We start from the raw sequence: 26,462 nt of genomic DNA on the forward strand, positions 1-26,462 counted from the left end.
GGCACCTTCTGAGTAGCGTGTATGTCAAGAAGGTGCTGCACTGCCAATTTCATAAGCATCCTCTTGTCTGTGCAACGAGACACCAGGCAGCGGATGAAAAATTTTGGAGGAGGGGAGAAAAATTCAAGGGATAGGCCTGATTGTATCGTATCCCTGACCCATCTGTTGGATGTGGTAGCCTCCCAGTGGTCAGTATAAAAGGCCAATCTGCCACCAATGGGAAGGCAAAGCAAGTCTCTAACAATGGCGCCGGAGTGAACGACTCCCTCTCCCACGAAAGGGCCATTTACTCATGAATGTTCTGCCACGGAAGGATCTGTCCTGTCCTCCCATCTGTCTTGAACTATATGATCCTTTGGAATGTGAAGAACCTGATCCCCCAATCTGACCCCCGAGAGGAAGGACGTTGGGAGAATGGAATATAGTGGTACTCCCCTCGACATTGGGCTGTCGGTAAAATCTACTGTTTATTTCTCATTTCAGTGAGCAGAGGCTCCAACGCATTCCCAAACAATCTGTCCCCACTAAAGGGAGCAGATGCCAGATGCCACTTATGTCGTGTATCTGCCTGCCAGCTTCACAACCAAAGCAGGTGACGGGCAGCAACTGCGGAGGACATAGTCCGGGAGGCAAAATCGAGCCGAATGTAAGGTGGCATCAGTTGAAAATTGTACAGCAGCAATGATCTTGTTCAGATCCTGTTGAGTCTGAGTGTCATCAGACGGAAACTTTTCCTGAAGTTGTTTAAGACAGAGTAATGTGGCTCTGTTGAAAACGGAGGCCGTGGTAGCAGAGCGAATGGCCCAAGTGGCCCCCAGATGTGCCCTCTAATAGCACCTGATCAGCTTGTCGATCATCGGGTTGCAAGGCTTCTTCAGGTTTGCCCGGAAGAGCAGAACCCACGAAGGATGCAACAACAGGAGCGTCGATTGTAGGAGTTTGTAGTATCAATGCCAACTCTGGTGCTACGTTAAAATACCGTTTATCTGTAACGATGGGATTGGAGCCACAGTAGGGGATGACCACTGCTGTTTGACAACATTGAGAAATAAATGAGGGTCCGGAATCATGTCTATAGCCCGATCTGGTTCAGAGAAAAACAGGCCCGCAGATCCCTGTGATGGAGCAGAAGAAGACTCGGTCGCTGGAGAATTAAGTTGAGCTACATTCATGGCCTTGAAGAGCAATGATTTAAACAGATTAGGGGGAAAAAGGTCCGTGAATGCTGGCTGATCGGGCACCATCCCCTCATCATCAGAAAGCTCCGGCTCCTTCTGCTCAATATCTTCCAGAAGGGAAGGCTGGCTGACAACTGATTGGATAGGTGACACTGGATTGTCATAAGTCAGTGCTTCATCCCTATCATGATCAACAGGCCGGCCAGAGCCCTCAGATCGCTCCATAGGTGTCCTGCAGGGGTGTTGAAGGCCCGCTTGAAGGCCAAGCTGAATGGCATTGGCAATAATGGTGTGCAGATTTTCTGGGATAACAAAGGTGCTGCTTTCCTCAGGACAGTTGACGTCCAGAGTCACTGGAACCCTTCTCTGAGGGGCAGCAGCAGGTTCACTCTGGATATCACCCTGAGGCACTAGTGCAACCGGCAATACTGGATTGTCCCACAGGCCAGTCGTAGGGATAGGCAAAGTGTCACCCTGGATTGACACCCCATCAGAAGATACAGCTCTTGGGGAATGAGCCCCCATACGATCCTGCATAGGCAAAACAGCAGGAGTAGCTTTACATCTGGAAACCGTTCTGTTACAAATTTTACGAAGGGCAAGGTCCCATCTCTTTTCATCCCTCATTGATGCCTTGGAAGTGGGTTTATGATGGCGAGGTATAGCCCGGGGTGAAGAAGCCCTAGATCACTTCGCTGTCAATGGGGAAGGCCCCCTGACATAATTTCTCCTAAGAGAATCAGAGTCCTCGGCCCTTGCTGATATATATAATGCTTTTGGCATATTGGCAAGGCTCCTCCACCACACAATGGAATGCAGCGAGCAGTCAGAGCCATTGGGAAACGTGTACGGACAGCTGGCTTCCAAGCGCAAGGCACAGAAAACTTCTGCCTCCACAAAACTGAGTTTGTTAACTTGCCACCTGGGCGAGCTAATAATGCAACACAGAGCAGCTAAATAGTCCGAGCTGCGCTGAATACCAACAGTGCTCGATAGGGATAAATCTCCCTGGCCTGTAATCAGAAACGGGACCAAAGTCCCTTCAGGATACTGTAGCAGGAAATTCAGTTATCAAATCAGGAGACAAAAACACAAAGGGTGGGAGAAATAGATTTATTTGTGCAAAGGTTCAGCCCTATTCGCATGGGAGAAAATCTGAACCCCCATTATGCTTAGGGTGTGACTTTTATACGTTTTGTCACTCTAGCCTCTGCAGAGGCATTTCTCACACAGAGAAAAGCATTGTAAAAAGGAGAAGTTTACATACTAGGTTATCTTAATGTAGTTCCATATACCGGTGATATCTTACACCAACTGTTACTTTTGGAACGCTCTTCTTACAAAAGTCATGTTACAGGAATTAGGTAGTACATAGGTCATTAAGCTTAACATTTAGCAAGTTCTCTGTACATAACACTTCTGCAAAGCAAAAGAAAAAAAAAAAAAAAAAAAGCAAAGCAATATCAATTCTGTTAATGTTTTAGGATATTTTTCCACACTGCCTTATTAAGATATGATTATGATCATGAGTATATCATTTTGAGCTGTAGGCACTAAACTAAATAATCCATAATTTTTCCATATTATTTTTCCATACTGCCTCAATACAAGCACCATAGATGAAAGAAAACAGGCGCGAATTTCAACAGGTGGCTCATTGAGTGTCGGCTGTGCTCCAAAATGGCAGCTGCAATTTGAAAAAAGGAGCATGAAGCTCTATAAGTGTAAAATTGCCACAGCCACTAATAGCAAAGTTGAAGCTGCTCCAAAATATGGGAAGCGGATGTTTCAGGATGATTGCCACAAATGTAGGCAGGTCCTCAAGGCTATGGCCACAATGCGGGCAGGCTGAACAGAGCGGAATGCTCCGGCTGTCAATAAATGTCAGGTGGGAATCTTTCTCCTGTTTAAAATGGCCGCCTGACAAGCCCTTGCCTCAAGCACTGAAGCGCTAATCTTCCAACTTCCTGGTGGTCTGGGGAGCGCGAAACTCCACTATCTGACCCTCAGCTGCCTCCGAGAGCACTTGACTCTACCATGTAGTCCCGGAACACCTGCCAATCAACAGGACTCTGAGAGAGCTGCAAGGGTAGCTCCTCAGGCAGCCAAGAGGCCCCTGACAACGGCCGGAGCTGAAGCTCCAACCTATGGGGACTTTCAAGCCTAAAATTCAAAGATCTTGTAACTCACAAGTCCAGTAAACTCGAAAAATCCAGGAATTATCCAAAGGCAAAGTCCAGAACAAGGAAATAGCAATCAGGAATGGAAGAGAAGCTCTCAACGCATCTGTCCAATCTAACGGACTGAGTCAAAAGCTGGATCCCCTAGCAATAGAGGCGGGACTTAACAACTTTGTCAGACTCAGTACACCAATCTGAACAGACGAGTGCAATCCATTCCTGGCTGCTGTCTCCACCTATACGGAGAATGATAACATATAAAACAAGGTTAAACTGGACAGGAGACAAAAAGCAGGAATAGGAAAAGAATCAGACTATTCAATAAATAATAATATATACACATTATATTACAATACATCAAACATGGGCAATGAATTATGGACGAAAGTTTTTTTACAGTATATGAAAGCAATTTTAAGTATATGATAGCATACAGTATATGAGCAGCAATTTTCTTTAGGGTCTCTTAAAAAATGTTATTTTGGTGCCAAGGTTCAGAATGTAATGACTATACAAACTGACATCACTAAAATGGGCAGGCTTACATCTTCAACTTTGTGAAAGAGTTTAAATCTAGACAAAATTTTGGACTCCTGGATTTATGACTTTCTATAAAAATCATGTTTTATTTCCCCACTTTTTTTTTACCTAGCTTCAGTACTATTTCTGGGCTGAAGACTGGAAAATAAATAGGGAGAAGAAAGTACATGTAACTTGCAGAGTGCCAGGTCCTAATATATATGAAAGGTTGCATAGCAGACCAAAGTTTTACTTTGCTGATCAATATTACTTAAATTCAATTCACCTGCAGAAAGTTATAAGGAAAGATAAAAATATCAGAATACAGACGGCTTCTGGGTGGCGCCACCTTTCTCGTTGGGTGCTAATTTATGGCACTCCGCATTGAATATGGTAAAAGCCGGATTTAACAACTGATCCCGGCTTCATTTCTCTCTCTGGTTGAAAAAGAGAGACAGAGCAAGGGGGAGGATTTGGGTAGATTCCCCTAGGGGCTTTGTTTTTGTAATACAAAGTCCTGAACGGTCGAATCCCCTTATTTACCCCTTCCCCACCTCCAGTATTCTCTGCGCTCCTGAAAAAGCAGGAAAAGAGGAAGGTGTCCACTTCTGCTAACAATTGATTTCTTTTTGTGGATACGAAAAGCAGGCGGAACAAGTGTGAGGAACAATTATTGGTTTGCAAGTATTTTTGATTTTCTGACTTCCGCCCCCCCTTCAGTTTCGTTTTAGAGAAACTGAAAGCAGAGCGATACATCAAAGGGAGCTTTGCTGTTGAATCGAAACTGAATGGAGATTTTATCTTATTGTGTTTGACTGTGGACTGTTGGATTATATTACGCTGTTTAAGTACTTTACAAGGGGATTCACAGCAGGAATTTTGTTATGGAGGTTCTTACAGAAGAATGGATTCGTGACTTTATACAGGACTACACAGAAAGTATGTATTTAATTATTCAAAATACAAATTGATAAAAATGGGGACGTTTTGGATGAGAGTTTGGAGCAAATTAACCAGTGCAATTATTCGGAAAATGGAATGGAGGACATACAAATAAAAGTGGATAAATATGAAGATTTGATCGTGAAGAAACAAGGTGATCTAAAGAAGTTTTCTTTAAATAGTTTGGATGAGCTGCCTGAATTTGTGCTACAGGAGATTGTCCTCAAATGGAAAAGACTCACAAGCTTAATGTTTCCCAAGAGTTCTCTTTTTGGACTGATGGAATATACGGCAGTAATTTTTGGATTTCTGGACATAAGGAATTACTAGGAAATATTGTGATTGACTTTTTAAAAGGAGCAACGAAGGAAAGACAGAGATTAATGCACCAAAAAAAATGGCAAGAGACAAAAGTATTATTTTTGAAACAAGGTTTTTTTAAAATATTAATAGACAAAAATATTAGTGTCCCCGAAAGGCAATTCGTGATTATAAGAGACTAGATATTTGGATATACTGGACTTTGATGAGGAAGGACTAAAGTTGAATAGATATTGTAATTAATTAAATAATATTGTAATTTTCTCTATTGAAATTTTATAAATTTTATAATCTGTTGTATTGAATTTTAAATAGAATATTCTTGAAAGTCCTTCTTATGTAAGAAGGACTTGGGGGGGAAATTATATGGTTATATGGTTATAGAAGCTATAAGGGAGATATTCTCTGAACTGGATTGGATTTTTATGCTTTAGCTGGTTTTAAATATTTTAGGATTAATTTGTTCTACTGATTTATATATTTTATTACTGTTTATTGTTAATTTTTTGAAGGATTTCAAAAAATTATTTTCAAAATTTATGTTTTTACTAAATCTGTATTTGACTTTCTACTGGAGATCAATGTAACATGTAGATCCCTCTCTTCCTTCAGTTTTCCAATAACCCCGTGGGCTGGAGAGAGCAACTGGCCCCAAGTCCCCTAAATGGCTGTCATGGCTGAGCATAATCTACAACTTCGTTTTCCTTACTCATACTCCAGCATCTTGACCTGACTCTCTGATTAATGATTCAGGATGATATAGAACAGCAATATAAGACAAATAAGCTCATTGCTGAAGTCATTTAAGAAAAGCTTTACATGAGATAAATTCAGGTAACAGTTGGCTTTGAATACCAACTGCCTAACAGCCTTTGCATCTTTCCCCACACTGATATAAACAAGTGTAGAAGGAACATTTAGCATTTATTCAGATAAGAAAATCTCATATGTTATTTTTAAAATACATATATCAACGTAAACCATGTTGTCATCACAAGCTACATCTTTAAAAATTACAGGGAAAGAGCTGTAATTCTGCCAAGAAATCCACTTCTCCAGTAACTATGTTACCTGTTCCTAATACATAGCAAAATAATTCATAATCTGAAAATAGTTATATAAATTGATCATTAAATATTTTCACATCAAAGAACCTTCCTTTCAAAAGCATCATGCTAGTGATTAGATACGTTTTTTAGATACACAGAAATTCAATTTCACGTATACGCATCTATATAGCCCACAGAATCTTCACAGAATAGCTAAATAATATTATTAGTATTGTATATAAAGTATATTGACCCAGACAATACACTGTTCACTAAGCACTTACGGATGTTAAAGAAAAAACTATAAGTAAAATTATCTTTAAAAAAAGAATCTTCCCAATCAAAGGCCCCTTCCCAATTCCCATAGTGATATGGCATTTCTGAAAAGTTTGGGAGTTGAAAATCACACATGCAGGGAGATGATGGTCAAATTGGGAAATATGTCCTAAATAGTGCAGTATAAGAAACTTCTGAGAAAATAATTCAATCTGCTGGAAATATCAAAACTCATCTCAAGTATCTTACATTCAATCTTTGCTTGTTTTTCATGAAAAACTCAGAGGTGGTATTCAGCAGGTTGTGACCATTTCTGGAGAACCCAAAGCAATTTTGAGTAGTTTGGAGAACCAGTAAATACCATCTCTGATTGGCCCCGCCCCCATCTATTCTCTAACTCCCGAGTCCCAGCTGATCAGGAGGAAATGGGGATTTTGCAGTAGCCAGCCCTGGAGTGGGGTGGGGATAGCAATTTTACAGTATCCTTCCCCTGCCAGACCCACAAAACCAGTAGTAAAAAAATCTGAATCCTACCACCAGAAAAAACTATTTGCTACAATACTATAATTCATAGTTTGTAGCATCTTTATCCTGTTCTATCATTTTTTTTATATTTAATCATAGTCTGTTTTGGGCATTTCAAATCCTATCAGATACTTTACAAATGATTAAGTTATATTTGGCTAGATAAATAATAGCTAGAACAGCTGTCTTCTTAGGGGATCCTTCTCACAGAGCAGATAATAAGAATGGCTCTATGGGAGAAAAATAATCCATCTGAAGTAGATTCTTAAGTAATCTTTGTTTTCTATTTTTCTTGATTTTGTTTAATGTTTAATTCCACAGAGATTTAAGGACTCCTTATTCCACTCTTACATGTTCTAAGTCAAATAAATATAAATGTCTATGGAGGTATATTTGAAGAAAGCATGCAATCTCAGTTAAGAGGGGAGGCGTGGCCAGTTTAATATAGATAGTCTGGATAAATGGCTAAAGTAAGGAAAGAGAGAAGGTGTGTATCAGCTCTCCATTTCTGGTATTGAAGCGGCAAAGAAAGTGAAAGCCCAAGAGGGAAGGGAAAAAAAGTTTCTTTTTTTTTAAATGAACTAAATGAATTGATAAACTGACTTAAAAGTACAGATTTGGAAGCAAGAAGAGCTAGAAATGTGTCTGATTATTCTGAGAAAGAAGAGGATTTACAATGAATGGAAACTAATTAAAGTTGAAATGGGGAAAAGCATAGTTTGGCTATACCGCAGTGCCATTTAGTGGCGAAAAAGAAAAGAATTTAAAAGTGATCCTAAGAGTTAAAGCTGATCTTGAATATGCTGGCTGATAAGAAGATAGATGTTGAAGAGAGAAACACATTTTGGAAAGAAAGGAAGAGATTGAATTTGTTTATGTTTTGAGTTTTTGTTTTTCTTATTTTTATAATTGGTTGTGGTGGTTTTTTTTGAGTTTTTTGAAGTACTTTGTTTTGCAATTGGTGTTTTAACATAACATAACATAACATAACATAACATAACATAACATAACATAACATAACATAACATAACATAACATAACATAACATAACATAACATAACAACAGAGTTGGAAGGGACCTTGGAGGCCTTCTAGTCCAACCCCTTGCCTAGGCAGGAACCCTACACCATCTCAGTCAGATGGTTATCCAACATTTTCTTAAAAATTTCCAGTGTTGGAGCTTTCACAACTTCTGCAGGCAAGTCATTCCACTTATTAATTGTTCTAACTGTCAGGAAATTTCTCCTTAGTTCTAAGTTGCTTCTTTCTTTGATCAGTTTCCACCCATTGCTTCTTGTTCTACCCTCAGGTGCTTTGGAGAACAGCCCGATTCCCTCTTCTTTGTGGCAACCCCTGAGATATTGGAACACAGCTATCATGTCTCCCCTAGCCCTTCTTTTTATTAAACTAAACATACCCAGTTCCTGCAACCGTTCTTCATATGTTTTAGCCTCCAGTCCCCTAATCATCTTTGTTGCTCTTCTCTGCACTCTTTCTAAAGTCTCAACATCTTTTTTACATCGTGGCGACCAAAACTGGATGCAATATTCCAAGTGTGGCCTTACCAAGGTATTATAAAGTGGCACTAACACTTCACATGATCTTGATTTTATCCCTCTATTTATGCAGCCCAGAACTGTGTTGGCTTTTTTAGCAGCTGCTGCACACTGCTGGCTCATATCTAAATGGTTATCCACTAGGACTCCAAGATCCCTCTCACAGGTACTACTATTGAGCAAGGTACCACATATACGGTACCGGTGCATTTTGTGTTTTTTTGCCTAAATGTAGAATCTTACTTTTTTCACTGTTGAATTTCATTTTGTTAGATAGCGCCCAATGTTCAAGTCTGTCAAGATCTTTCTGTAATTTGAGCCTATCTTCTGGAGTGTTGGCTATTCCTGCCAGCTTGGTGTCATCTGCAAATTTGATGAGTTCTCCATCTATCCCCTTGTCCAAGTCATTGATGAAGATGTTGAAGAGTACTGGGCCTAAAACAGAGCCTTGGGGTACTCCACTGCATACTTCCCTCCATGTGGATGTAGTTCCTTTGAGGACTACACGTTGAGTGCGGTTGGTCAGCCAGTTACGAATCCATCTGGTGGTGGTGCTGTCTAACCCACATTTTTCTACCTTATCTAGTAGTAGGTTATGGTCTACTTTATCAAATGCTTTACTGAAGTCCAAGTAAATTATATCGACAGCATTCCTCTGGTCTACTAATTTTGTCATTTTGTCAAAGAATGCGATAAGATTAGTCTGGCATGATCTGTTTTTGACAAACCCATGTTGGCTTTTGGTTATTACTTTGTTTGCTTCTAGGTGTTCGGTGATTCGTTGCTTGATTATCTTTTCTAGAATCTTCCCCGGTATTGAGGTCAGGCTGATAGGTCTGTAGTTTCCTGGGTCTGTTTTTTTTCCTTTTTTGAAGATGGGAACTACATCAGCTCTTTTCCAGTCCTCTGGCAGCTCCCCTGTGCTCCAGGATCTTTGAAAGATATAGTTCAGTGGTTCTGAGATCACGTCTGCCAGTTCCTTCAGAACCTTGGGGTGTAATCCATCCGGTCCTGGTGATTTGAACTCGTCTAGGGTAGACAAGTGTTCACTTACCATTTTCTTCCCTATTTTAACTTGTGTTTCTAATCTGTTTTTTATAGTGCTGTTTTTGATAGGTTGGATTGTTTTTTTCCTTTTGTGTAAAGACAGATGCAAAATATGAGTTAAGTAGATCTGCTTTCTCCCTGTTGCTTGTCATCTTCTTGCCACTTTCTCCCAGCAATGGGCCAATTGTTTCCTTGACTTTTTTCTTGTTTTTAACATGTTGGAAGAAGCTTTTTTTGTTATTTTTTACTTTTGTCGCTAGCCTTTGTTCATTGTGAGCCTTAGCTTTCCTCATTTCATCTTTACAGGCTCGGGCTATTTGCTGATATTTCTGTAGAGATATAGTTATTTCTTATATATAGTGCAACTCCACCTCCTTTTTATTTGGTCTATTTCTTTTAAATAATTTATATCCCTCTAGCTGTATGTTCCATTTGTCAGTTTCATCCCACCAAGTTTCCGTAATGGCAACAATATCATATCCGCCCTCATTTACTTGAATTTCTAATTCACCCTGTTTATTCCTCATACTCTGTGCATTGGTGTATAGACATTTGAGTCCATTTGGATTGACCTTGTGTTTACTGTCTACATAACCTGTGTTGACTGCCCCTACTTTCTTGCCACCTGTTGGTTTAGTGCACATGGTATGGCACTCACTGTTAAATGCTTGGTTTTGCTTGATAGCAGGGCTGTTAGTCTTACCCATACAGACATCTATGTTACATGCACTGATAACCCTTTTAGTTTCCGATTGCTGGGGACAGAAATTTTTTGTATCAGTTAATTCTCTGTCCCCACTGTTCAGTTTTGATTATTCTTTTTTGGCAGTAGTTTGTTGTTGTTGTTTTTTTGTTCTTTCTGATGTACTATTTGGTGTAGGAATAAGATGTGGAAGAATTCTTACCATTTAAAATTTGAATTAAGGCAGGAAGAAGCTTACAATTTTCCTTCTTTTTAGTTTTTGGCTTTAGCTATTATTTTTTATTATATATCCTTTTTCTTTTCTTGGCTTTTTTTTCTTTTTGGGATGGACAGTATTTGGGGATATTTTTTCTAGTTCACCCATTGGGGTGAACTAGATATTTGGATTACAAATATCAACCATATGTGGATTACAAATTTAGGATATATAACGATAAGAGATGAAGAAATTTACAGCACATCTACATTCAGCAGCAAGCCCCTCTACGACAGAAACATTAAAAACATCAAAAATGATGGATCTAAAAAACCTGATAGTCACTGCATGATGATCTGAAAGAAGATTTTTAAAAAGTGAGGGAGATGATTGGGAGAAACAAAAAAAGAATTCAAAAAATAGAGGAAAAGAAAGTGGAAGAACTATAGGAAAAATTGACATCAGTGGACAGAAACCAAGAACGAACAATCATTTCTCTCGAGATGGATAAAGTTGATTTTAATCTAAGATTTCAAAACATAGAGGAAGAGAAAGCAGAAAACTTGCCAGAAGTAATGGCAGAGATCTGGCAGAAGTGTTGGAACAACCCAAGGAGAAGATAATAAATGAGATGGATGAGGTATTTAGAGTGCACACAAGATATGCAATGAGAAACAAGTTACCAAGAGAAGTTCATGTAAGATTTACAAAGAAAGCAATAAAGACAGAGATACTACAAATAACCAGAAACACTGCAATGAAATATAAAAATAAAAAGATAGTGGTGTTGAGACAAATACCCAGAAGAGTCAGAGATTTGAGGAAGGAATATCATTTCTTAACAAGACTTTTAATTACAAAAGGAGTGAGTTTCAGGTGGCTAATACCAGAAGGGATACTGGTGACATGGCAAGAACAAAGACATAGATTAGATTCTATTGAAAAAGAAAAATTATTCTATGAGCAATTTTGGGAACCATTAGAAGAGGGGAAAGTGGGAGAAGCAAGAGAGACTGGATACCAAGAGAGAAGTCTAAAAGAGAAAGAAGAAAAAACAAAGGAACAGGAAGAGAGAGGAATGAGAGAAGGAGCAAGAGCAAAAGGTGCAAAGAACAAAGAGAGATAAGAGTGACAAGATAGAAAGTTAGTAATAAGTAAAACATGGAAGAAGAAATCAAAGCGATATCAATAAATATAAATGGGCTGAATTTGGCGTTAAAAAGAAATAGATTCTTGAACAAAATTAAAAATGGGCATTATATGCTTACAGGAACTACACATTACAAAACAACAAACAAGACTATTGGAACATCCAAAATTAGGAATTTTATTTACTTCATTGATACAACAAAGTAAAAGAGTAGTAGTATTACACATAAAAGAAAAACTAGAGCCTAAATCAATATTTATAGATGAAGATGTAAGGATTTTGATGGTGGAAGTAAGAATGAACTTTAAACAAATACTTTTAATAGCTTTATATGCACCAAATGATGAACGGGAAGAATTTTATGGGAAGGTACACAGAAAAATAGTAGAATTGGAATACAAAAATGTATGTATAATCGTGCTCGCTTCGGCAGCATATATACTAAAATTGGAACGATACAGAGAAGATTAGCATGGCCCCTGCGCAAGGATGACACGCAAATTCGTGAAGCGTTCCATATTTTTATGGATTGATTATATACAAAACAGATATCAGATTAAGAAATATCAGATTGCCTTTGAATAATTAGAAAGTTATTTTATTTAATGGGGAGGGGGTTGGGAGATGAAAAGCTTTGGATGAGGTTAATTGGATTGGAAGGGAAAATTTTATTCTATGTTTAGTTTATGTATAACAATACCTTGTGATTGACCTGGGAAGCCGGGGGAAGGAGGGGGAAGGGTTTTGGGAGGAGGGGAAAAAAGGGGCGAAAATGTCTTTGTTTTTTTTAAACTTTTTCAATTAAAAAAAAATGTATGTATAATGGGTGATTTCATTGTCCAATGTGAACTTGGACTATAAAATGACAAAAGTAAATAAGAAACCCAGGAAAACCCTCCTCAAGACTTTTTTCACAGTGACAGAAGAATCAAGTAAACAAGATGCATGAAGAAATAGCCATTTGAAAGAAAAACAATATACTTTTTATTCAAATACACACTTGTCATGGTCCAGGATAGATATGATATGGATATCAAAAAATAGACAATAGACAACGTACAAGAAATAAATATTGATTCAAATCTTTGGGTGGCCCATAATCCAATTATTATAAAATGGAAAGGACAAAAGAAAAAGTATAGATTTTGTTGAATGTTGAACCTAACAATTGTAAATAAAAAAGATTTTCAACAATTTTTGGAAAAAGAATTGGAGTTTTTCTTCAAAATAAACAAAAAAATAAACAAAGAGGAAAGTACATTTCCAAAATGTATGGGATACAATGAAAGCATATATTAGAGGACTGGCAATAACATATTTTGGGGGGGGGAATAAAAAGAAAAGACAAATGCAGAAGAAATTAGAAGAATAATATAAAAGACTAGTGAAATAATTACAAAAAAAAATCCACAAAAGGATAAAATTAACAAACAAATGGAATTGAAAAAACATGAATTAAATTTAATCGAACAAGAATTTTTGGCACATAATTTGAGGTCTGCCAAAGAGAACGTTTTTGAAAATACAAATAAATGAGGCAGATGGTTGGCATACAAAAGGAAAAAGAAAAAAGAGAAGAAGTTAATTAATCAACTGCAAGATGAAAAAGGAAGTTATATGTTATAGAAATGAAGAAAAGAACAAAATAATTCAAGACTATTATGAGAAACTCTACAACCAAGAGAAGATACCTGATGGAAACATAAAACAATTTTTGGAGAAATCTGATTTACCTAAAATACCTGAACTATATAAGTAAATATTAGAAGAAAGAATATCAATGATGGAATTGACACAGGTAATTAAAAAACAAAAAAATGGGAAAACACTGGGCCCACATGAACTACCAGCAGAATTATATAAATCATTCCAAGACATGTTGAGCAATGTAATGTTGGAGATATTTAACGAATTACTGGTGAAAGGAAAGATTCCAGACTCTGGGACGGAGGCTTATGTCACACTTATACCTAAAGAAGATACAGATTTACTACAAGTCGAAAATTATAGACCGATCTCATTGCTGAATGTGGATTATAAGATTTTTACTTCAATAGACTTCCTGCAGTGAGGTCACTGTGGTGCAGGGTGAGGGAACGGACCTCTGTCCCTAAACCCTGAAAAATCTTCCCTAAGAGGCTGTTTTAGGGCATTACTGATCTTGGAGAGATTGATAAATTAAAGAGGATGCTCTGTAAGTGCTGGAGGTGGAAAGTAACCACCCGAGTAGTCAGGAGCAGCACTCTTAAACTGGCGGAAAAGAAGTCAGTCTTTATGGCCAGCCTGGAGCGATGACAGCTACATAAGCGGGAAGCAAAGAGTGAAAAGCAGCAGCAGTGTTCAACAGAGGAAAAACCCCAGAAGAAGATGAGAAGCTTGTGACAAAGAGAAGGCGTGGAAGAGAAAAGGCAGAGAGAGTGACAGCATGAACGGGAAGACAGCTAAAATGGAGTAAACTGGAGACCGGAGAGATAAAATAGCCGGAGAACAGTGCACAGCAGTTTGGAGCCAAATTGAAATCCACAAATTGCAATGATTGGTGAGTGAGAGATTTAAAGAAAAACAAGCTGAGATAATAAAAGGAGATGAAGAGAGTTTGAAAACACAAATAAGGACTGATTAGAACTAAAGATTAAAATTTGAACTGGAAAAGAGAGACTAAAAATACTGGCTAATGAAATACAATTTGGCAAGACAAAGGATTTGTGCAATTTGAACTTTGATGAACAAATACTTGTGCAAAATGGAATAGTGGATTGATTGGAATATATAGAAAAGGGGGGAAAATAAAAAGAGGAGAAGAAGAAGAAGCAGAAGTAAGAAGAATGGTGGAATTGTGGATATATTAAAAGCTGAGTTTGAAGAGGAAATCGGAAATAAGACTGATGTAATATTGCAACACATAAGATTTGATAATCTGAATTGGAAATTTATCAAAACACAAATGAAATATATGTATTTCAGGACTAAATTTGAAAAAATGGTAAATATAATATATACAAAACAAACAGCTAGAGTAATTATAAACCATGAAATGACAGAAAATATTGAGATAACCAAAGGAGTTAGGCAAGGATGTCCACTTTCTCCACTTCTATTTATTTTATAATTAGAAATATTATTGACAAAAATTAGAGAAGATCAGGAGATAAAAGGCTTAAAAACCAAAAAGGAAGAATATAAGGTTCAAGCCTTCACTGATGATATGCTATTCATTTTAGAAGACCCATTAGAAACCAGCCCCAAACTGATTCAAAAAATTGAGGAATTTGGTGAAGTAGCAGGACTCAAGATAAACAAAAATAAATCTAAATTAATAACAAAAAATCTTACCCAAAGTCAAAAAAATGAATTGGAAGACAAAATCAAAATAAACATAACCAAGAAAATAAAATACTTAGAGATTTGGTTTACAGCGAAGTGCTCATCAATTAAGGAGGACAATTATGATAAAATACTAAATAATATAAGAAAAGATTTGGATCATTGGAAAAATCTACAAATTTCATTATTGGGCAGAACGCTATGATTAAAATGAATATTTTGCCAAAAATTTTATTTCTGTTCCAAGTCATTCCAATAAAATTAGGGAAAACATTCTTTCAAGAGTTGAATAAATTAATTACTAAATTTATATGGCAAGGGAAAAAAGCTAGGATTAAATTAAAATTATTGCAAGAAACGAACGATAAAGATTGTTTGGCGCTACCAGATTGGGAATTATACTACCAAGCATCAATTATCACATGGCTAAAAGATTGAATGGAATTGGAAAATAAAAGAATTCTAGCAATAGAAGGTCACGATTTGCAAGTGGGGTGGCATGCATTCCTTTGGGATGACAAATACAAAACACATAAATATTTTCAAACACATATAATTAGGAATGCTCTGCTACAGATTTGGAAAAAAATAAAACAAAAGCATTATACAAGAATCCCAATGTCGCTATCTCCAACAGAAATAATGAAACACCCAAATTTGCTAGATGTAGACAAGATAATTAGATATGAAAAATTAGTAAATGTACAGGGAAATTTGAAAGCAAAATACGAATTGGAAAAAGCGATAGGTAGGGAGATAGATTGGTCGACTTATACACAAATACAATCAAGATACACAGAGGATAAAAAAATCATACGAAATACAAAGAGAGCAGAGGTGGGTTTCTGCAGGTTCTGACCAGTTCTGGAGAACTGGTAGTGGAAATTTTGAGTCGTTTGGAGAACTGGTAGTAAAAATTCAGACTGGCCCGCCCCATCTATTCTCTGCCTCCAAAGTCCCAGCTGATTGGGAAGAAATGGGGATTTTGTAGTAACCTTCCCCTGGATTGGGGAAGGAATGGAGATTTTGCAGTACCCTTCCCCTGGAGTAGGGTGGGAATGGAGATTTTACAGTATCCTTCCCCTGCCATGCCCACCAAAGCATGCCCACCAAGCCATGCATGTCCACCAAGGAACCAGTAGTAAAAAAAATTGAAACCCACCACTGAAAGAGAGCAGCAAGAACTGGATAAAATTGTACATGGAACAGAGTTAAAATTAATCAGTAAAATATATGAATACCTATTGCGATATAAAATGGAAGATGAGGTGGTTAAAGAAACAATGATCAAATGGGCAAAAAACTTTGGATACAATATAGAATTGGAGAAATGGGAAAAAATGTGGAGAACAAATACAAAAATGACAATGTCAGTGGCATTCAAGGAAAACCAGTTGAAAATGTTTTATAGATGGCACCTTCCATCTGCAAGGCTTGCTAAGATGTATCCGAATAGCTCCACGTTACATTGGAAGTATAAAAAGATATATGGAACACATTACCATATATGGTGGACATGCTCAATAGCGAAAAAAATCTGGGTAAAAATTAAAAAGTGGCTGGAAGAAATAACTAAGCAACATATAGACTGAAGACCAGAGAATATTTCCTGCTGGGAATATTTAACATGAAATACAGTAAAGAAATAGGATACTTAATTCTACATATAATAACAGTTGTCAGAATAGCATACGCACAGAAGTGGAAAAACAAGAATATACCAATGGAGGAGGAAGTGATAAAGAAAATCCTGAACTGTACTGAGATGGATAAACTAACAAAGGAGTTAAAAGAAAAAGAAGAGTTGGAATATTGCATAATATGGAACAAATTGTATAATTGGCTAGAGACTAGAAATACTAGATGACAAAAAATGGTGAAAAGCTTATGTATACATGTATATAAAATGGCAATGTATGAAAGAAAATGAATAGTTAGAAGGATAGATAGGATAGAAGATAAAAAGAAATACGAGAGAATGGGACAAAGAAGAAAAGTATAATTAAATGAAACAAGAAGGGGAATAAGGATATAAATATGAGAAGAATAAGGAAACGAAGCTGATGTAAAGAAGGAATATATGTTTTATGTCAATGTATGTTATGCATTGTTGTTCTTTTTTCTTAAAAAAAAAAGATTTTTACTTCAATAATGGTGAACAGATTAAAAAAACTTTTAAATGAAATAATTCATGTGGACCAAAATGGGTTTTTACCTAAGAGACAAATTAGAGAGAATATGAGGATAATTTTGAATACTTTGGAATATTACAAGGTACACTCAGAAAAAGAAATGGCAATGATGTTACTAGATGCACAGAAAGCGTTTGATAACGTGAACTGGCAATTTCTGATAGAACAATTACAGATGATGGAGTTTGAGGAGAGATTCATAAATATGATAAAAAAAATTATAAAAAGCAATCAGCAAAAATAATGATGAATGGAGAGATGACAGAAAAAGTGAATATAATGAAAGGCACAAGGCAAGGATGTCCATTATCACCGTTGTTATTTGTATTAACATTATAACTGTTAAATAGAAATATAAGAAGAAATGAAGAAATAAAAGGAATGAAAATTAAGAAAGAATATAAATTACAAGCCTTTGCAGATGACTTAATTTTTATATTAGAAGAGCCTCAAATAACAGGGTTTTTTTTTGTAAAACTTTTCAAATAATAAAAAAAAGAAATAGAAGAACAAGGGATTTTTTTGTCTTCTCTCTCATTTAATTTTACCCTATCTAATTTATTAATCTCTAATCTTTTATTCATATTTCTTTTCTAACCACTCATAAAAATATCCCCGTGTCTTGAAATACACCAGTTCCTCTTTATCTTTTATTCTTAATGTTAGTTAGTCTGTTCATTTCTGCAAATTCTAAAATTTTCTTTATTATCTCTCCTTCTAATGGGATTTTTTCTGCTTTTCAGCAAACACTATTCTAGCTGCTGTCATTATATCTTTATATTATATCTATAATATAATATTTGCTGATATTCTGCCTTAGTTATTTGCCCCTAATAACTACTTTTTATATTTGTCCTTTTTGTCTTTCAATTTGTCAGATAGTTCTTTATGCATCCATGCTGGTTTCTTTTGAGATCTATTATTTTTCTTCTTCATTGGTATTATGTTAGACTGCGCTTTTATAATCTCACTTTTCAAAATTTCCCAAGCTTCTTGAGTTGTTTTCCCCCTGAGGATTCTCATCCATTGAATCCTCCTCAAGCTCTCTCTAAGTTTATTGAAATTAGCTCTCTTAAAGTCCAAGACTCTAGTTTGACTTTGTTCTACTACTTGTATTTGCTTAATGTCGAATTCCAATATTGCGTGGTCACTTGCCCCCAAGGTTCCTGTAGCTTCAACACCTTCTATCATTTCATCTCTGTTAGTGAGAATTAAGTCCAGTATGGCTGATCCCCCTGTCACCTTCTCTATTTTTTGGGAAACAAAGTTGTCTGCTAGGTTTGTTAGGAACCTGTTGGATCTTCCACTTGGTGCAGAGTGTTTCCCAGTTGATGTCAGGGTAGTTAAAATCCCCCATTACTACTGTGATGTGCTTCCTACATACCTTAGTTAGCTGACTAGCAAAAAGTTCATCTACTTCCTCTGTTTGGTTGGGTGGCCTATAGTATAGACCTATGGCAATATCATTTTTCACCCCCTTTATATTGACCCAAATACATTCATTATTCACAATTGCATTAAAATCTCCTATTATAAATATATCTTCATATTCATATTCTATTATGTTTCTATGTAGTTTTGCATAAAATTCTTCTTGATTTTCATTTGGAGCATATATTGCTACTAACAATTTTTAATGGTTCATTACTATTTCTACCATTACTACTCTTCCTTCCTCATCCTCAAAAATTTGTTTGGATTGAAATGTCCTTTTAATATATAGTGCTACTCCTCTTTTACTCTGACAGACAAATGCTTATCTCCAATTTAATTTGTTCCAAAAACTTCTTATGTTGTTTTCTAATATGGACATCTTGTAAGCAGGTTATCTCTAATTTTAACTTCTCTAATTTATTAAATATTCTTTTTCTTTTTATTGCTGAATTTAGTCCATTTATATTTATTGATATCATTTTTACTTCTTCTTCCATCTTGTTTAATAGATCTAGTCACTCTTATCTCCCTTTGTTCTTTTGCTTCTATCGCTCTTGCTCCTTAATGCTCTTTCTTCTTGTTCTTTAGCTGTCTCTGTTGGTTGTTCCTTTTTCTCTTCCTGATATCCAGCCCCTCTTTCTTCTCTCAATCTCTCTTCTTCTTGGAATCCTATATATATTATTCATAAAACAGTTCTGCCTTCTCTATTGTAGCCAATCTATGTTTCTGTTCCTGACAGTTCACCAAAATTCCTTCTGGAACCAACCATCTAAAATTCACTCCTCTTTTAATCAAATGTTTTGTCAGGAACTGGTATTCGTTTCTTAAGTCTCTAACCCTTCTTGGAACTTGTTTCAATGCCAATATCTCTCTACCTTTGTGTTTTATTGTCGTATTTCTCATAAACTGCAAAATTTCTGTTCTCAATGTTTTCTTGGTAAATCTGACATGTATCTCTCTAGGCAAATTATTTCTCATTGTATATCTTGTATGTACTCTAAAAATTTCATCAATCCCATTTAATATCTTTTCTATACTCTCTACCATTGCTTCCGCTAATATAACTACATTTTTTTCAGGTAGATTATAGATTTCCAGTCTCTAAAGTACCCACCAATAACTCTTTCATCATTTCTGGGAGATTTCCCTCTATATCCTCTTCTATATTTTAACCTCTTAAATAGTAAATTACCTTCTTCATTTCAAAAGTTATTACTATCTCTCCCAGATCTTTATTTGTTTGTGTCAGTTGTTGATTTGCCTCTTCTATTCTTTCCTCCACTCCTTCTAATTTCTCCTCTATTATCTGGATTTTTTGTTCATTTTCTGTTGTCAATTGCTGATGATTTCCTAATCTGATATGTATCTCATGCATCTGCTTCTTAATTTTCCTATGGTTCTTTATCATAGTTTCCTGAATATATTGAAATATCAATTTTATTTCTTTTTAAAACGTAGTTGTTTTTCCATGCTGTAACATCTTGCTTTGATTTAATGGGCTGAAAGTTGCTCAATAATCCACCAAAATCCCGGGGATTTCCGGTGGCTCCGCATGCGTTGGAGATGGCCCTTTCGGACCACCACCCCCATGATTCTGTTAAAGCGCTCAGACAGCATAAATCAGCTGTCTGATGGCTTGAAAACCCTTCCCTCAGGAGAAGAGGGAAAAGTGAGCAGCCGGGTGGGGGTAGAGCTCCCCAAGAGCTCCAGGAATAACTCCTGGGGCTTGAAAGGTGAGAGCTCCTTGTTTAAACTAGCAAATGCTCCAGATCTGGGAAGCTTCTGCTTTTTTGCAGAACAAAGCACTCGCGACCATCTCTGCTATCAAGATGAAGATATTCTAATTATTTTAAGCAGATGGAGTGGAGGCAAGAGGCAGGGTGGATGTTTGTTTTAGACCTCATCTTGATCTTTGAAAGGTATTTGAGAAGGAGGAAAATGGCGGATTTGGTTAATGAGGCATGAAAATGAAACTTAAGGAAGTCTTTGTTAACATCGTTAGCACCTTATTAACTTTGCTTAAATTTGATGGATTTTATATCTAAGTGAAGAAATCTTAAAGAGAAAAGCCAAAGATCTATAGAACTGATTTACCCATTTCAAATAAGTGGCTTGAAAAGATTTGACTTTGTTGCAATTTATAAAGTTAAAGTAAGATGGCTTTTAAACAAACACAGCCTGCTGATTCTAAGGGAGCTGCCTTGCTAGTTCAAATACACAAACTACAAGAGGAGTTGAAAGAATTTCTGAAGGCTCAAATTTCTGCTCGAGACAAAAAACTTAAGGAAATTGAGGAGAAATTATTGGAAATTAAAAATTCTGCTACAGCTGAGAATGAAGATTTACAAGAAGAAGTGAAGTCATATGACTATGATTGAATTTATACAAAAGCTGGATGGAAAAGTGCATGAGATTGATCAAATTAATTTGAATTTAAAAAGTCAAATAGAGGAGCTTCAGAACAAGGTGGCAAAAGCAGATGAAGAACGGGTTTTATTACAATATAAAACAATGGAATCTGCATTAAGTGAGAGGTTTAAAAGAAAATAAACGAGAGAATATAAAAAAGATATTTGCAGAAGCCTTTTCACAGGTGATTGGATTGACATCAGTGAATCTTGAAAATCAAATTGAGAAAATTTACCGTGTCAACTCATGGGTGGCAAGGCAGAGATAGCTGCCAAGGGATATAGTGATTTATTTTACATCTAGGAAGATTAGGAGTGAAATCTCGCAAGCCTCCTATAAAAGTAAAATTCAAATATTGGGTCAAGAGGTTTTGGTGTTGAAAAAAATTCCTTCCAAAATATTGAGGGACAGAAAAGAATATGCTTTTTTGGTAAAGAAGCTTAGAAACCGCCAGGTATGGTATAGATGGAATGTGCCAGCCGGACTAACAGTAAACTATATGGGAGGGAAATATTGTCTTAACGTAGTTATCAAAGCAAGAGCTTTTTATGTTGAGATATTGAAGGCTGGAAGTTTATCAGATTTAGAAGTTAAGGTGGGAGGAGAAGTGGAGATGGTTAAAAAAAAGGGAGAGCAATTGTAAAGCAAACACAATTTTAAATTGGAGCTGTAACTTTGGGAGAAGAAATACAGAAAATAGCAGGGGAGGAGCAAAGGATGGTAATCTTTAAAAAAGAACAAGGAGTAAAGAAACAACATTGTCAAATGAAAAGTGTTTCCTTTTATTGGAAAGGGTAAACTGTAAGTAAAAGTTTCTGAATATAAAAGAAATAGAAAGGATAATGTGCATTTGTTTGAGTCTGTAAGTCAAATGTGGGTGTGTTACATTTATGTTGTTATTATATATGGTGGATTTATCTATTTTGGATAAAAATTGAAAATAAGGAAGGATAATTTAAATTCTTTCTTATATATAAAATGTTTTATAGATGGTATTTGGAAATTAAGTTGGAGTGTATTTGTTTTAATTTGCAAGTAAAATGAGGGAGATATATTTTATTGAGGTTATTTTATTAATGGTGGATTTAGTTACTTTGGATAAAAACTGATGCTGGGTCTAAAGTGTGGGGGGGATTAAAATAAAAATTAAAACAGAAAGGGAGTTGCTCAAGGTTAAAATGTTAAAATGGTTATAAAATATTTGTAACTTATTGTGATGATGCTAGTGTAACATTGGAAGATGGATTATATGCTTGTTATCAAAGACTAGAGGTTGGAAATATTGAACTTGTTGGAAACTTTATTGTATCAGACTGAAAACCCACAAGAAAATATACTGGAATGAGGAAGATGGACTGACTATATTTAGAATAATTATTGGATGAAGAAACATCAAATATTTTATGAACAAACATTTCCTTCTTCTTTGTTTTTCTTAATGGAGAAGGGGAGTTGAGGTTCTAGGGTAGGGATGGGAAATTATGATTAATTAGGGTATTCTAGCTTATGATTGTTAGATCGTATACCTTGTATTCTGCTCTGGGAAGTCGGGGAGGAGGGAGGACGGGGTTGATGGTGGGGGGGGAGGGGGGATGTAATGGGGAAAATTTTTATTGTAAAACTTTTTCAATAAAAAAAAAATCCACCAAAATCACAATGTCCCAAATGTCCAGAACACCAAAAAGCCAACAAGAGAAGAGTTTGCTCAATCCCAGAACTGTTTTTCAAAGTCAACTATATTTATATTCCTCAGAATCAATTAATTTACTCCCTCTAAATTGTCCAAATTTGTAGATCTTGTTTAACTTTTCTTCTTTCACTTTGTAGGATGTTCTGTCAAACAGTATTTATAATCCAGAGCAGCCCATCAAATTCCCCCATGATTCATTGGTCCACCTGCATCAATCATTCAGACTTAAGAGCAGTTCAAAGCAATTCCAAAAAAGAGCATGTTGTTTACCACCTGCATTACTTTGAAAGTCTTCAAAAGGCTCACCATTTACTCCCAAACTGCCAGAAAGCAAATTTTATAGCTACCATTTTTATCTTGTCCACCAGTAGATATCCTCCCTGCTCTTTGTCTTTCCATTTGTACTAAGTTCTAGTGTTGCAGGTGTTATTTGCCTTTCTTCACTTACTCTGCCTTCTTTTTATCAATCCTGGCTTTTTTTCAAGGTCTTTTCCAACTATGTAGTAGTGTAGTGTCTTTTTTCAGCAGTAGGTGTCATCCCAGCTCCAGCTTCCAGTATTGAAACGAAGCGAAAGATATATTAGCTGATTGTCAAATAGTCAAAAAGGTTGTTTTTCTTTATAAAATTTCTTCCAGTAGTCAAAAATATTATCTACAAGTTTAAATCACTTTTCACAATACTATAAATTTCAGTCCAGTCTTTCATATAGTTTAAAATTTAATAGTCTCCCATTACAGTTCCATTTCTCTTTTGGATCTGTGATCTATCTCTGTGTATTACAGTTGTGCTCATAAGTTATATACCCTGGCAGAATTTATGATTTCCTGGCCATTTTTCCGAGAATATGAATGATAACAAGAAAACCATGAGTGACGAAAACTGTCACTCATGGTTAGTGTTTGGCTGAAGCCATTTATTATCAATCAACTGTGTTTACACTTTTTCAGTCATAATGACAACAGAAACTACCCAAATGACCTTGATCAAAAGTTTCCACATCCTGGTGATTGTAGCCTGATAACATGCACAAAGGAGTGTTAAAGGTAACAATCCTCAGCTGTGATCTGTTTGCATGTAATTAGTGTGTGTGTATAAAAGATTGATGAATTCCTGACCTCCTGACAGACTCTTGCATCATTCATCCAGTTCTGCACTGGATTCTGAGTCATGGGGAAAGCAAAAGAATTGTCAAAGGATCTGCAGGAAAAGGTAGTTGAACTGTATAAAACAGGAAAGGGATATAAAAAGATATCCAAGGAATTGAGAATGCCAATCAGCAGTGTTCAGACTCTAATCAAGAAGTGGAAAATGACGGGTTCTGTTGAAACCAAGCCACGGTCAGGTAGACCAACTATACTTTCAGCCATAACTGCCAGGAAAATTGTTCCGGATGCAAAGAAAAACCCACAAAGAACTTCAGGTGAAATACAGGTCTCTCTGAAAACATGTGATGTGGCTATTGCAAGATGTACAATAAGGAGGCACTTAAAGAAAGATAGGCTTCATGGTCGAGTCACCAGAAAAAAGCCATTACTTTGCAAATGGTACAAAGTATCCCCCTTACAATATGCCAAACAACACAGAGACAAGCCTCACACCTTCTGGCACAAAGTCATTTGAAGTGATGTGACCAATATTAAGCTTTTCAGCCACAATCATACACACTACATTTGGAGAGGAGTCAACAAGGCCTATGATGAAAAGTACACCATTCCTACTGTGAAACACGGAGGTGGATCATTGATGTTTTGGGGATGTGTGAGCTACAAAGGCACAGGACACTTGGTCAGAATTGATGGCACGATGAATGCAGTATGTTATCAAAAGATACTAGAGGACAATTTGTATTCATAAGCCTGGAAGCTGCGCATGGGACGTACTTGAACATTCCAACATGACAATGATCCTAAACACAAGGCCATGTCAACCTATAATTGGCTACAGCAGAATAAAGTGAAGGTTCTGGAGTGGCCATCTCAGTCTCCTGACCTCAATATCATTGAGCCACTCTCAAACATGCAGTTCATGCAAGACAGCCCAAGAATTTACAGGACCTGGAGGCTTTTTGCCAGGAAGAATGGGCAGCTTTACCATCTGAGAAGATAAAGAGCCTGAGCCACACATACCACAACAGTCTTCAAGCTGTCATTGATGTTAAAGGAGACAATACAATGTATTAAGGACTGGGGTATGTAAACTTTTGATCAGGGTCATTTGGGTAGTTTCTGTTGTCATTGTGATTAAAAAAGAGTAAACACAGTTGATAATAAATAGCTTCAGCCAAACACTAACCATGAGTGACAGAAATCTTTCAGTAATTCTTTTATTTAGGAATAGGTCTCTAAAATAGGGCTTAAGCATCTCACCCTGTTCCGATACACTGTTCACAAACAGCTCATTAGTGCTTCTTTCTTTGGTTGCCCCAGCTTCGGTCCGGCCATAATGGTTATCTCTCTTCTTCATTGGTTAGGAGGATGCCTTGGATCGAGCAGCAGCTCTCCTGCAATCAGCAAGGGGTCCCTCCTTTCTTCGTCACCCCTTCAGGATGACTTTAGCCCCTTGGGGCCTCCCAAACAAAGAGGAATCAGCCAGGATTTGTAGAGCCTCACTATCCTCAACCATCTTGCCATGATGTCAAACCAGAAAAATCAAGTTGCATATGTTTTGTGTGCGTGTGTAAAATATTATATATTTATATATCTTCCTTAGGGCTTCATACTTTAAATTCCATCATGTTTTAAACTACTAATATATAGCCAGTAACTTAAAAAAAAACTAAACTAAAACTAAAACCCCTTGGAAACAGGAGAAGTTCTATTACAGGAAATAAAAAAAATTGGTATAGCGGCGGGCTTAAAAATAAAAATAAAACAAACATACTCATCAAAAATCTCACAAAAGGTCAAAATGAGAAATTAGAGAAGAAATTAGGATTTCAAGTTATTAAAAAAGTAAAATATCTGGGTATTTGGATAACGGCGAGAATATCCTCAATAAAGGAAGATAATTATTTGAAACTACTGAAACAAATTCAAAAAGATTTACAGAGATGGGCAAAATTACAAATATGATTGATTGGAAGAATCGCTACTATAAAGATAAATATTCTACTCAAAATTTTTTATCTATTTCAAATGGTTCCTATAAAATTGGGGAAAAGTTTCTTCAAAAAATTGAATAAAATTATTAGTGAGGTTATATGGTTGGGAAAAAAGCCCAGAATCAAATTAAAACTCTTACAAGACTCCAGAAATAAAGGTGGCTTTGGCCTCCCAGATTGGGAAATTTATCATTAGGCCACAGTAATATCATGGCTCAAAGAATTCATTTAAAAAATTGAAGAATTCGGACGACTGAGGGGCATGATTTACAGAGGGGTTGGCATCAGGGGTGAAATGCTCCTGGTTCGGACCGGATCACCCGATCCGGTAGCGATGACAGCAGGTGGTTCGGAGAACCGGTAGCAAAAATCCCTGCCTGCCCCCCATGCTTAGCTGAGCCACGCAATCATCAGAGTTTCTTTTTAAAACTTTTAAAAGCATTTTTTCTTCGGCCGAAAAAATGCTTTTAAAAGTTAAGAAAAGCCTCTGATGATTGCACGGCTCAGCTGGGATCATCAGAGCCTTTTAAAAGCATTTTTAATAACCTCTTTGGCTGAAGAGGTTGTAGAAAAAATGCTTTTAAAAGTGAAAAAAAAAGAGTTGGGCACACCCACCCAGACACATTAACCCCCCCCCAAGCCACACCACAGAACCAGTAGCAACAAATTT

The 26,462-nt window shown here is 36.5% G+C and overlaps 1 protein-coding gene and 1 non-coding gene across 12 annotated transcripts in view; one reads left to right on the plus strand and one right to left on the minus strand.

The window, feature by feature from the left end:
* The window catches only part of BBS9 (Bardet-Biedl syndrome 9), a 531,293-nt gene that overhangs the window by 80,944 nt on the left and 423,887 nt on the right, over positions 1 to 26,462 (minus strand). The gene's annotated exons all lie outside the window — the stretch shown is intronic.
* On the plus strand, positions 12,060 to 12,166 carry LOC131198996 (U6 spliceosomal RNA). The gene has a single exon (XR_009155234.1). It is a non-coding gene; the product is annotated as a U6 spliceosomal RNA (small nuclear RNA).

Source organism: Ahaetulla prasina, chromosome 4, assembly GCF_028640845.1.
Source record: "Ahaetulla prasina isolate Xishuangbanna chromosome 4, ASM2864084v1, whole genome shotgun sequence".
Lineage (NCBI taxonomy): Eukaryota > Metazoa > Chordata > Lepidosauria > Squamata > Colubridae > Ahaetulla > Ahaetulla prasina.